This window comes from Mandrillus leucophaeus, unplaced genomic scaffold (assembly GCF_000951045.1).
Source record: "Mandrillus leucophaeus isolate KB7577 unplaced genomic scaffold, Mleu.le_1.0 Scaffold211, whole genome shotgun sequence".
NCBI classification, from domain to species: Eukaryota; Metazoa; Chordata; class Mammalia; order Primates; family Cercopithecidae; genus Mandrillus; species Mandrillus leucophaeus.
This window is the reverse complement of record NW_012102155.1, coordinates 20,810-31,370: the sequence shown is the minus strand read 5'-3', so window position 1 is coordinate 31,370 and position 10,561 is coordinate 20,810.

Here is a 10,561-nt window from a genome sequence, read left to right as displayed (position 1 = left end):
AGTATGCTATTTTTAACAGCTTACAAAGCAAGGATTTAATGAATGCTATCAAATTGGAACATGTAGCAAAAAGAGCATAACGAATCTAGGATCTCCATTTTTCCAGGATTTCTAAATTTTCATAACATAATAGGGATCTTTGAAAACCAATGTATCTTACAATGAAGCAAAAATAAATATAACTCTTTTCTTAATATGTAAATATTATTTTATTAAAATGTCTATATATTTATCTATCCCTATTTTCCACCTGCATATATGCATGGAGAGATGATTAAAATCATATTCACAAATATGAATAATAGTTGTCGGGAAGCTGGGATTTGTTTAACTTGTAAAAATTTTAGTGTTTATATTGCTTTGGGTTGACTGAAATTTTTATAGTAAGACTGTATCAGAAAGTATTGGGAACACTGGTTTCCATAAGAGGAACTGTGTTATCAGGGAACATAAACATAAGGAAATTGTTCACAGTTTTCTTGTCAGTAACTTTAGAATTCTGAATCTTCTGAATGTCTTATAATTGAAAAAAGCAAATTAAGTTTAAAATCATTTTAGTGATTTTGTCAAATTTACACCAAAAAAATACAAAAAAAAAGTTTTTAATATTTAAAGCCAGTTGAAATTCTTATAAGGTCCAGTTCTATCCCAAAGATTCTATGGTTGTACTGATATGTGAATCTATCAACATAAAGCCTTGACAAAACTAACTTGAAAATAAATTCTTATAACTGATAAAAGGGCAGAAAGATTGTTTTTACATGAATAATATTATATAGCTATTGATCTCCATTTAGTTTGAAGATGATGCTCTGACTCTCCCTTAATTTGGCAGGCAAAACAATGTCCAATTCAAAATAAGAAGTTTTAGCAATGTGAAGATGCTGTTAAACTGTTTAGACTTGTACAAAAGTTTTATTCTCACAAGAGAGAATATAAATTACTCTGCCTTTTAAAAAGATATTCTGTATAGGTAAAATAAAGATGACAGAAGTGAGTCAGCTGGTGATAGAGCAGACAATAAAAAGGGAAATAAATATTAAGAGGGAAATAACCTTGTAAGATCAGATCTAGGTTCAGTATGAAAGATTACATTTATTCTTATAAAACTCATTAATATTCCTCATGAAATAACTATGGCTTGGCCAATATAACATGTAACTGAGGACATCTAAGATGATAAATCTTGAGTTTGAACCTGATAATTTTAAGAAAGCAATCTATAAACAAAAAAGCTTAAATTCCTCAGAACAGCCTTATAAATACACCAAATAATTATTATATATTTTCCAACATTTTGCTGTATTTACAAGATTATCAGATTTACAAATTCTGAGAGTCACTAATAATGCCAATACAGTCTAAACTGAAAATATTTTTTATTTAAAATCTTTCTTGCACCTTAAGGATAAAAAGTGACAGATTTACAAATCAGCGTTAAGTCTCTTGCCATTTTGATTGAATTTATAAATCCTAGCCTTTTAGTTTTAGTTCAAACTTCCGATTTATGACCCCCAACCGGCTGCTTCTTCTATTGCTAGCTCAGTTTTTTGAAGTTCAGATTTTGTAATGAGTTATGCAATTTGCTTTCCCTGTCTTTTTCTAAAGCTAAAATAACAAAAACAAACCAAACAAAACAAACATCCTATTCCCTTTGCCCAGCTGCCAAGTATAAGCAGTCTTGATCAGCGGTATTTTCACGTAACGGCACTAACAGCTGAGTTTTCTCCATAGCATCCAGGATAAGAGGATCAACTTCCCTTTATTAGAAAGATATCTCTGCAGAAAAATAGCAAAGTAAAGGCAGAATCGGTATTTATGCTCACTGCTCATTATCTGGCACTTATGATTTAGTCATAAACCAATGTTCCCGGATGGGGTTAAGATGGAAATGTGCTTCTGGCAGTTTCAACCAAGCACCATTAAAAAGCCAGCACAATTTCTAAAAATGATTAACTGTTGACTCCAGTTCAAGTTCTAATTCAGCAACATTTCCCTCCCTCAGCAACTCCTACTCCACCAGGCTTAAGTAATAAAAGTTATGTTTAAATCCTGAAATAGCAGTGTTCCAAAGGTGGGAAAAATGATCTTTTTTGGTAAAACTTTAATAAAAAGAAATCATGGATTAGAAGCTTAGCAGTGTTCGATATTGCCTTAGAAATTAATACAACATAATTGTATTAGAACAAATTTTTGCATTATAACATTTTGGAACATAGTAATGAATTAGAATAATTTAAACTCATTATACAATCACTGACAGTTTCAATGATTCATTCTGGAAAACATAAGAAAAATATATTTTTTAAAATAGTAACATTATTTCCATTATGGACGAGAATTTAAAGTAGCTAAAATTTTGGTGACAGTTTTCTCTTTAAATATTTTTAAAATAGTAATTTAGTGTATGTAATATGACTTTTTCAACAAGAGGTTCTCTTTTCCTGAGTAATTCCAAGGAATTCAGCCACTTACTCTAGCAAGCTGTCAATATTTTAGAGTCTTCTCTGAAACGATTTGGAAAATTGAGACACAAATCATCAGAGAATAGGCTCACCTATGATTTGTAGTGATTAACTCTTTGGGGCAAACAAGAAACCAAGCTGAAACAGCTAAAGATTCATTCATAATGGAATCTAAATATGTAAGTAAAATTCCCTACATTTTCTCAACATAGAACAATAGATGTCACCTGTTAGCAATACTTTAATGACAATTCCCAAGATATCTGAAACGATCATTAACAGAGAAGACAGCAGTTGCTAGCAATTTAAAGAGAAAGGCACTGGTTGTTTATACAAATACATGCAATTGCTGCAGCAACCATAAACTTTTTTCTTCCCATAATGTCAAAAGTTACTCATGCATCCAAATTTTGGATATCTCCAACAAAATAGTTTAGAGGTTATTTTCATTTCAAAAAAATGGAGTTAACATTTTGCAGAAACTTGTAGAATACATAAAGTAAAAAAGCTCAAGTTATTTTCTTCACTTCCTTTGAAAAAATGTTCAAATTCACAAGTCGTAAGTCATGACTTAAGACTTAAATTGATTTGTTTATTTAAAACTAAAGTAAAATAATGTATCCTTTGAGACACATTTAAAACATCTCCCTGTTGTTTAGGGTCTAATATTTTTATTCTTGCTTTTTTGCTTATTTTTTTTTTAACAACTTGAGTTCACTTGTTGCTCAGAAGATCAAAATAAGGTAATTTACATATGTACTAGGAATATTCTAAATTGTTCTCTAATTGAATTAAACTTCTCCAGTAGACCTAATATTTTTCTTTTGAGCTGAATTTTTTGAAAATGAGACAAATAACATTTTACTTATAACAGGCTTCATGTATGATGTACTTTAAAATAATAAGGCTTATTAAAAAACAGATTTGCGAAAATGTTGGATAATTTTGTGTGGTAATAATGAAATGCCATGAGTCAAGCATAACCAGATGTTCCTCTATTATTTCATTTAAACAAAGCTTACATATCTTGGAGGACTGAAAATCCCTGTTGATGACGGAAAATATATAAATTTAACATAATTAAATGTGTTATAATTTTGATTAAAATATAAAAATAATGTTAAAGTCAATTTAATTAAGTTTAATTAATCTTAAACTCTATTTTACAAATCTTTATATGGTTAGTCAATGTAGTTCTTGTTACTACTTTAAAGTGATTATTGCTGATTGTCCCAGGGTTAGCTATGCACATAGACACTGGAGCCAGATTGCCTGGGTTCAAATCCTAGTTTTGCTACTTTCTGGCTCCATTACCTTAGGCAAGTTACCTTTCAGGTTTATGCATTCTTTCATCATCTATAAAACGAGATAATAATAATAGATCTCACTTCATAAAGTTATTGTGAATAGTAAATGAATTGATGTAAAGTGAATCATTCCTGATATACAGTAAGCTCTACATTTGTGTTTTCTATTATTACTGCATTTTTATATTACTGATTTTGAAAATATGATCAAGGACTGAAAGGGGTGTTTTAAATAACAGACTATGTCTAATCATTCAAATGAAGTGTCTATCATTGGAGAGTAACAGTGAAATAGCATAAAGTCCCCTACGAAATACTATTTCCCTATTACTATTTCTAATAAAATTATCAATAGTGAAATAGTATATTAATAGTAATAGTAATAGTGAAAGACACTATTTAAATGAATAGAGTCTTTTATTATCTTTCATTTGGGAAACTATTCACTTACTTCATATTGCCACTAATTTAAGAAATTTTGGATTTTTCTCCCTTGAAACTGCCTTTAGAGTCATTCCAGGCTGCAAATAGTGTTTTTCAGTTTAGTCATTCAATGTATGACTTGGCTTTAATGTATTAATATTACAACTATAATAATAAAACTCAAATTTACTGAATATTTTATATGTCAGCTATAAGAATTTTATGGTTATAATCTCATTTGATTCACTTTAACAATTTGAAAACATATTTTTTCCCTCAATGAATAAAGATGCATACCATCAGAACATTATAAAATGTGATGAAATCTCTGGAGGTGATTCCAACTTGTGACCTAGAAAGATTCTGCATCATCCTACAACTTATTGTCATAATGACCAATGAGGCTTCTAAGGAACATATCTCTGGATCTTGTATATTACAGTAATTTGGTTAAAATAGACTGTCACATGACTTCAAACTCAAAAGTCATCAGTACCTTTATCTCACATGAAAATCATAAGTATTAATGAGTAAAAAAACTGAAATAACTCTTATTTTGTTTAGGCTGCACTTTTCCCTTTTGTTTAATTGCTTTAGGAAGTTAGAATAGTATATGGGAATATATGGCAATAGATATGCTTTGGTACTAATGACTATCAATGACCCGTAGTAGAATGATCTGTTCTTTAAAACTTTACTAAACTATCCTAAAGTATAACTTTTAAGCCTCTCTTCTCCATGAGTTAAATGGAGATAACACCCACCAAAAACAATGAATAGAAAACACATGATACAGTGCCTTGCTCATAGTAAGAGCTTAATAAATAATAACTGCTATTAATTAATGTCCACTTTTAAATCACAAAATTTGCATCTGAAAAACAAATACACAAACATGTAAGACTGTTTCTTTACTATATTCAGGCCCTTCTTGGTGTTTAGTTATTCATTATATCATACGGAAAACTGAGACAATCTGGTAGTTTTGTCAAAGGGAAAAAATATCTTTATGTACAAATACTACAGATATTGCTATGAAGGCAAAGCTGTTGAGGAGAAATTAATTTTGCAAAGGGGATAGAAATCATGAGAAACAAATATAAATCATTAAGATTTGGATACAGAAACAAACGTAATATATACTACCAAGAATGGCTTCAAGTATAGTTTTCTTTCCTCTCATTAATGTTTTCTTGTGCTGTATAATTGCTGTTATTTATTCTGTGGTCACCTACACAAAACCAAACTCATTCATATGTAGCATAGCTTCAGTTTTTAGACAGTCTCATTTTTGTGCTTGAAAAACAAAAATATCTGAAAATGCAGTATAAGTCATCCACAATACTAAAGTTAAATTACTATGCTATTCTTAAGGTTATCATAATACAGCAAACAATAGCTCATAAAAAAGATCTGTGGCCATGACATAAAACATATCAAATGTCACAATAGTTCTCCTTCCAATAGCTACAGCATCTAAACTTAAGGGATATTATGGCGTTTTAGTAACTCTAGCAGCTACAAAAGTTCATTGTAAAGAACAAAGGTGCTAAAAAGACTAAGGTAATCAGTTTTCTCCATTTCTCTGAGTAATTATTAGAATAATAAACTCCAACGAGAGGTCACATATTGCCTAATGAAACAGTTCCTCTGAAGAAGGGGCTACAGTAACTCGCCAGTTGAAGGAGAAAGTCATATTAAACCAACGTAATTACTGCAGCCTATCAGTGCTGTGTGATGACGGGCGCACTTTCCACATTGCAGGCTGGATAGTCTCTTATACGGTGAGTGCCCAGTGAATTTGTCAAATGATAAAGGAACTGTTTTAGGATGAAACGTCTTTGAATAGGGTAGATTTTTAAGAATATTAAAACCACTAAACAGAACTATTCAAACAGACATTCTCAGTGACCTCTCATGATAGACTCATAGGTAGAAGGAAAAAGACATCCTTGGGTCTAACTTCTCTTGTTACAGAGAGGAAAAAAAACAAACACACACATATCTGAGGTTATGAGCATCTAAGGATAGCAGAGAATTTCAAGGACAAGTGAAAAGCAAGGTGTACATATTCTAACTTCCAGTTTATTGTTCTTCTGGTTGTTAAATCTGATACAATTTACACAAAAGTTATGATATTGAATCTTTGTGGTCTCTTCTCTCTTGACCAGTATCATTAAAAATAGTACTCAAAGAAACAAGAGAAAAATACCACAGCAACAGAGTACAACGCCATCAGGGGGTTTCAGCCACCTTCTCTACCTCCTAATCTTAAAACCAAAAAGACAATGAAAGTTTTCAATAGATAAGGAGATCTATTAAGATTTTAAACATGTGACAATTTGGATTTTGCTCATATTTCATCTTCTGAAATATCTGAGCTGAGGTCAATTTTGAAGTCTGAAACATCTGACCAATAGAAATTAGTCAATTTAATCCCTTCAGAGTCCCACCCCTTCTTTCTTTCTTGCCAGCACAGATTTAAGTTTCACATTTTTTTAATATAAAAGGGAGTATTTGAAAAACTAGAACTTAGTATATTTACCACACCATGCCATATTTATTTGTCAAAAGTGTACCCTGTACCAAGTACATATGTCTTAAAACTACAGAAGTCTATCCCAGGAGGAAGTAGATTAATTAATTCGAGTTCTATTATTTGAATTAAGTGCTAATATAATTTGTTCTTATTATTAGTTGTTCTTAAAGTTTAATTTTCTAAGCCTACCTAAAAACAGGATTTTTGTTTTTTTATCTACCCACTCATTTGTATTAAAATGTAATCTATACTACCAAGGTTCTGAGACTTCCAAATATAAACTGAAACCAATATTTAAGAAATTCATATTATCTTAACATAATACTCGAAAGATGGTTCTGCTATCTACAAAGCTAAGATAACAAATAAAACTAATTTGAACTCTTTTGGTGGGCTCGTGGTACATAATAATGGTGTTTTTTGTTTAAATTTCCAACCAGAAGCTTTTCATGTTAGATTGGTGCCTGGGTATGCACAAGATTTGAGAATAGGTACTTTTAAATAAAACATCTATAATATCCTGCATAGTGGAACAGTTGTTTTGGAAAACATTGTCTCTGTACTACAAGTGATAAAACAGAGACAACAAATTCACACGCTCTAACATGCGCAAATATTAGAATGAGTATTTGAGGAAAAGCTTGGTATTCTATAAAGGGTATTTGATTGATGACTCTAGGAACCTGAGTTCTCATCTCAGTTCTGCCCCCTTTGTCTGAACTTCATTTTCTTCTCTATAAACTCAGGGAAGTTATACTAGATAGTCTCCAAGATTTACTTCAGCTCTGAAATTCTGATGCCCTACTTAATGCCATACACCAACATATTCTGAAACACAGAAGTACCACAGAAGGCAGTCTTGCATTTTGGAAGAAAAGTCTTGGATTCAGGAAATCTGGATTCTATTCTTGGAATTTTCATGAGCCAATTTTGTGACTTTGAACAAGTTTCTTAATCTCTCAAAATTTCAGTGTTCTAAAACAGGGATATCATTATCTGTCTACTTCCAGTGCTCATTCTGGAAAACAAAATTTTGAAAATAGGATAATACACTTTTTTTTTTTTTTTTTTTTTTTTGAGACGGAATTTCACTCTGTTGCCAGGGTAGAGTGCAGTGGTGCGACCTCGGCTCACTGCAACCTCCGCCTACTGGGTTTAAGCGATTCTCCTGCCTCAGCCTCCCTAGTAGCTGGGACTATAGGCACGCACCACCATGCCCAGCTAATTTTTGTGTTTTTAGTAGAGAAGGGTTTTCACCATGTTGACCAGGATGGTCTCAATCTCTTGACCTCATGATCTTCCCACCTCGGCCCCTCAAAGTGCTTGGATTATAGGTGTAAGCCATCGCACCCAGCCTAAAACATTTTTTTAATGTTAAGGTGCTATCATAATGAAATGGAGATGTATTAATGTTTATTGTGCTAAGATTGAATAATGAAAGACTTTATTCTAGCATGTAAAATTTTTGAGGCTATGAAAATGGATGGTAATGCAGAAACAATACAGAGATTTATATTTGCAACTCACCTTTCTAGGTATTTAGGTCTTTAAAACACTTTGTGATTCTCTCAAGTAAAAACATTTAAAGTGTTGCTCTTTAATTTAATTCACGGTTTTTGGTTTGGAAATTTTTATATTGGAAATCCCTAAAAGTTGGTCTGAAGCCATAACCTGAAAAAACATATTTAAAAAGATACCTATTTTCAGGCTAACTTGACTGTTTATATGTTGAAAAATAATTGTTTTAAAATACAGCCTTGTAACTGTTCGTTCTATGTCACCTTGCATATAATGTTGATTACACCAATCTCATTTTCTTATTGTAAGTTTCAAATTCCACTGAGCTTACATCATGAACTTTGATGGATGAGCTAGACTGTTGTGTCTGTCTGGGCAGGTGTGAGATAAATTGCTGGGCAGGCTATGATCTTTGGGCAAATTACTCTCCTTGACTACAATATATATCGATGAGATGTGTCAGTGTTCATATACACACTTGTCAGTTGCATTACCCAGGTGATGGAAATACAAGTTAAGGGACCATCAAAATGAAGAGGGAGAAATTCACTGTGTCATAAGAAATTAGTAAAAGGACCTTCACTGTAAACTGGAAATATGATAAGATAAAACCTTTGATAGGATTTGGTAGGAAAAAAAATTCAAACCACTTAGTCAAATACAAGTAATTATATTTTTTCCTCTTCATCTAAAATTCATTTTACTTAATACAAGTCCAAGTGAACATGACAATAATTTATAGTTTTTACCTGGGAAGGAACACGTAAAAAGGCTTATAATAATTTCAATTCAATATATTTTCACCATTCATTCAAATTAACTTTTTTATTATTTTGCTTTAACACAAAAAATCAGAAATATAAATATTGTTCTATGGATAAGATTTTTAGAATATATAAATATTTTATTCAGAATCTTTTCAGCAGATGTTCAATCTGTGTGGTCAGGACTCAGACACTGTTCTAGGCGCTATAGATAGTGAAGATGAATAAAGTTAAAAATTAATCAAGAATGGCTCCTCTACTACAACTTGCTTTTACAAAATAGTCCTTGCATGTTTCTGCTCCTTAATAAAACCATGAGCTAATTTTGACTTGAATAGTTAGGGTAGTAGACATGCAACACACAAAGAAATCTATATTCAAGGAAATAACTCATTTCAGGAGAAAGCTAGATGGTTCCCAAAAAGTTTGTTTTTTCCATACTAACTCCTAACTATATTCTTGTTCTCCCAACAGCCTAAAAGGGTAGTTCTATACCTCTACTAGGCTAGACTATTTAAATCTAGCACACTGATGTAGATGTACCAAGATAATTATGAGCATGAGCATTTAGGAGAAGGAATTAGAAGGTGTCATAAAATATTACACCAGTCTTAAGAGTGGAAAAATATTCTAAATTTTCCAATAATTGATCTTTCTATCCCCATTGTTATTGCCCAGTGAATTATATACCTCCATATCCTTCATTTTGTTTTTCCCAAATAGACTTTATTCCTAAACACTGGTGAAGAATCTCATCTCAAAAGGATTAATCACTGTCCCACAAAAATACATCATGCAAATATGATTTATCTATTTTACATTCTTTAAACCAAATATCTAGGTCTAAAATTAACATATTTTAATATGTTTTCTAGGAATTATGTATTCTTTAATATTACAAACACCACCAATCTGAATTTTTAAATTTATCTTAGTAAATACAAATTAAAAGTTCTAAATCTTGTGCCAATTTTAATTTAAAAAGAAGAGTTAGACATCATCTTAATTATGCCAAGTTTCTAATGCATTGGATTCTTCATAAAACTCTCAAATTAATTTTTATAAAGACATACTTTACTTTAATCCTATATTATTCTTTTTCATGATACAAAACAAACCCAAAATTAGTAGAAATAAATAATAAAGATCAGAGTTGAAATAAACGAAATTCAGACTAAAAAATAGAAAAGATCACCAAAACATAAAGTTTCTTTTTTGAAAAAATAAAATAAAATCAACAAATTCTTAGCTAGGACAACTAAAAACTAAAGAGAGAATTTTCAAATAAAATCAGAGAGGAAAAAGGAAACATTGCAACTGATGTCAAAGAAATACAAAGGCTAATCAGAGACTATTATGAACGAATTGGACTATTATATGGCAACAAATTGGAAAGTCTAGAAAAATGAGTAAATTCCTGGACCCATAAAATCTACTAAGATTCAACCATAAAGAAATGGAAAACTTGAACAGATCCATAATGAGTAACAAGATTGAAGCAGTAGTAAAATGTCTCCCCTCCAGCGAAAAAAAAAAAAAAAAAAA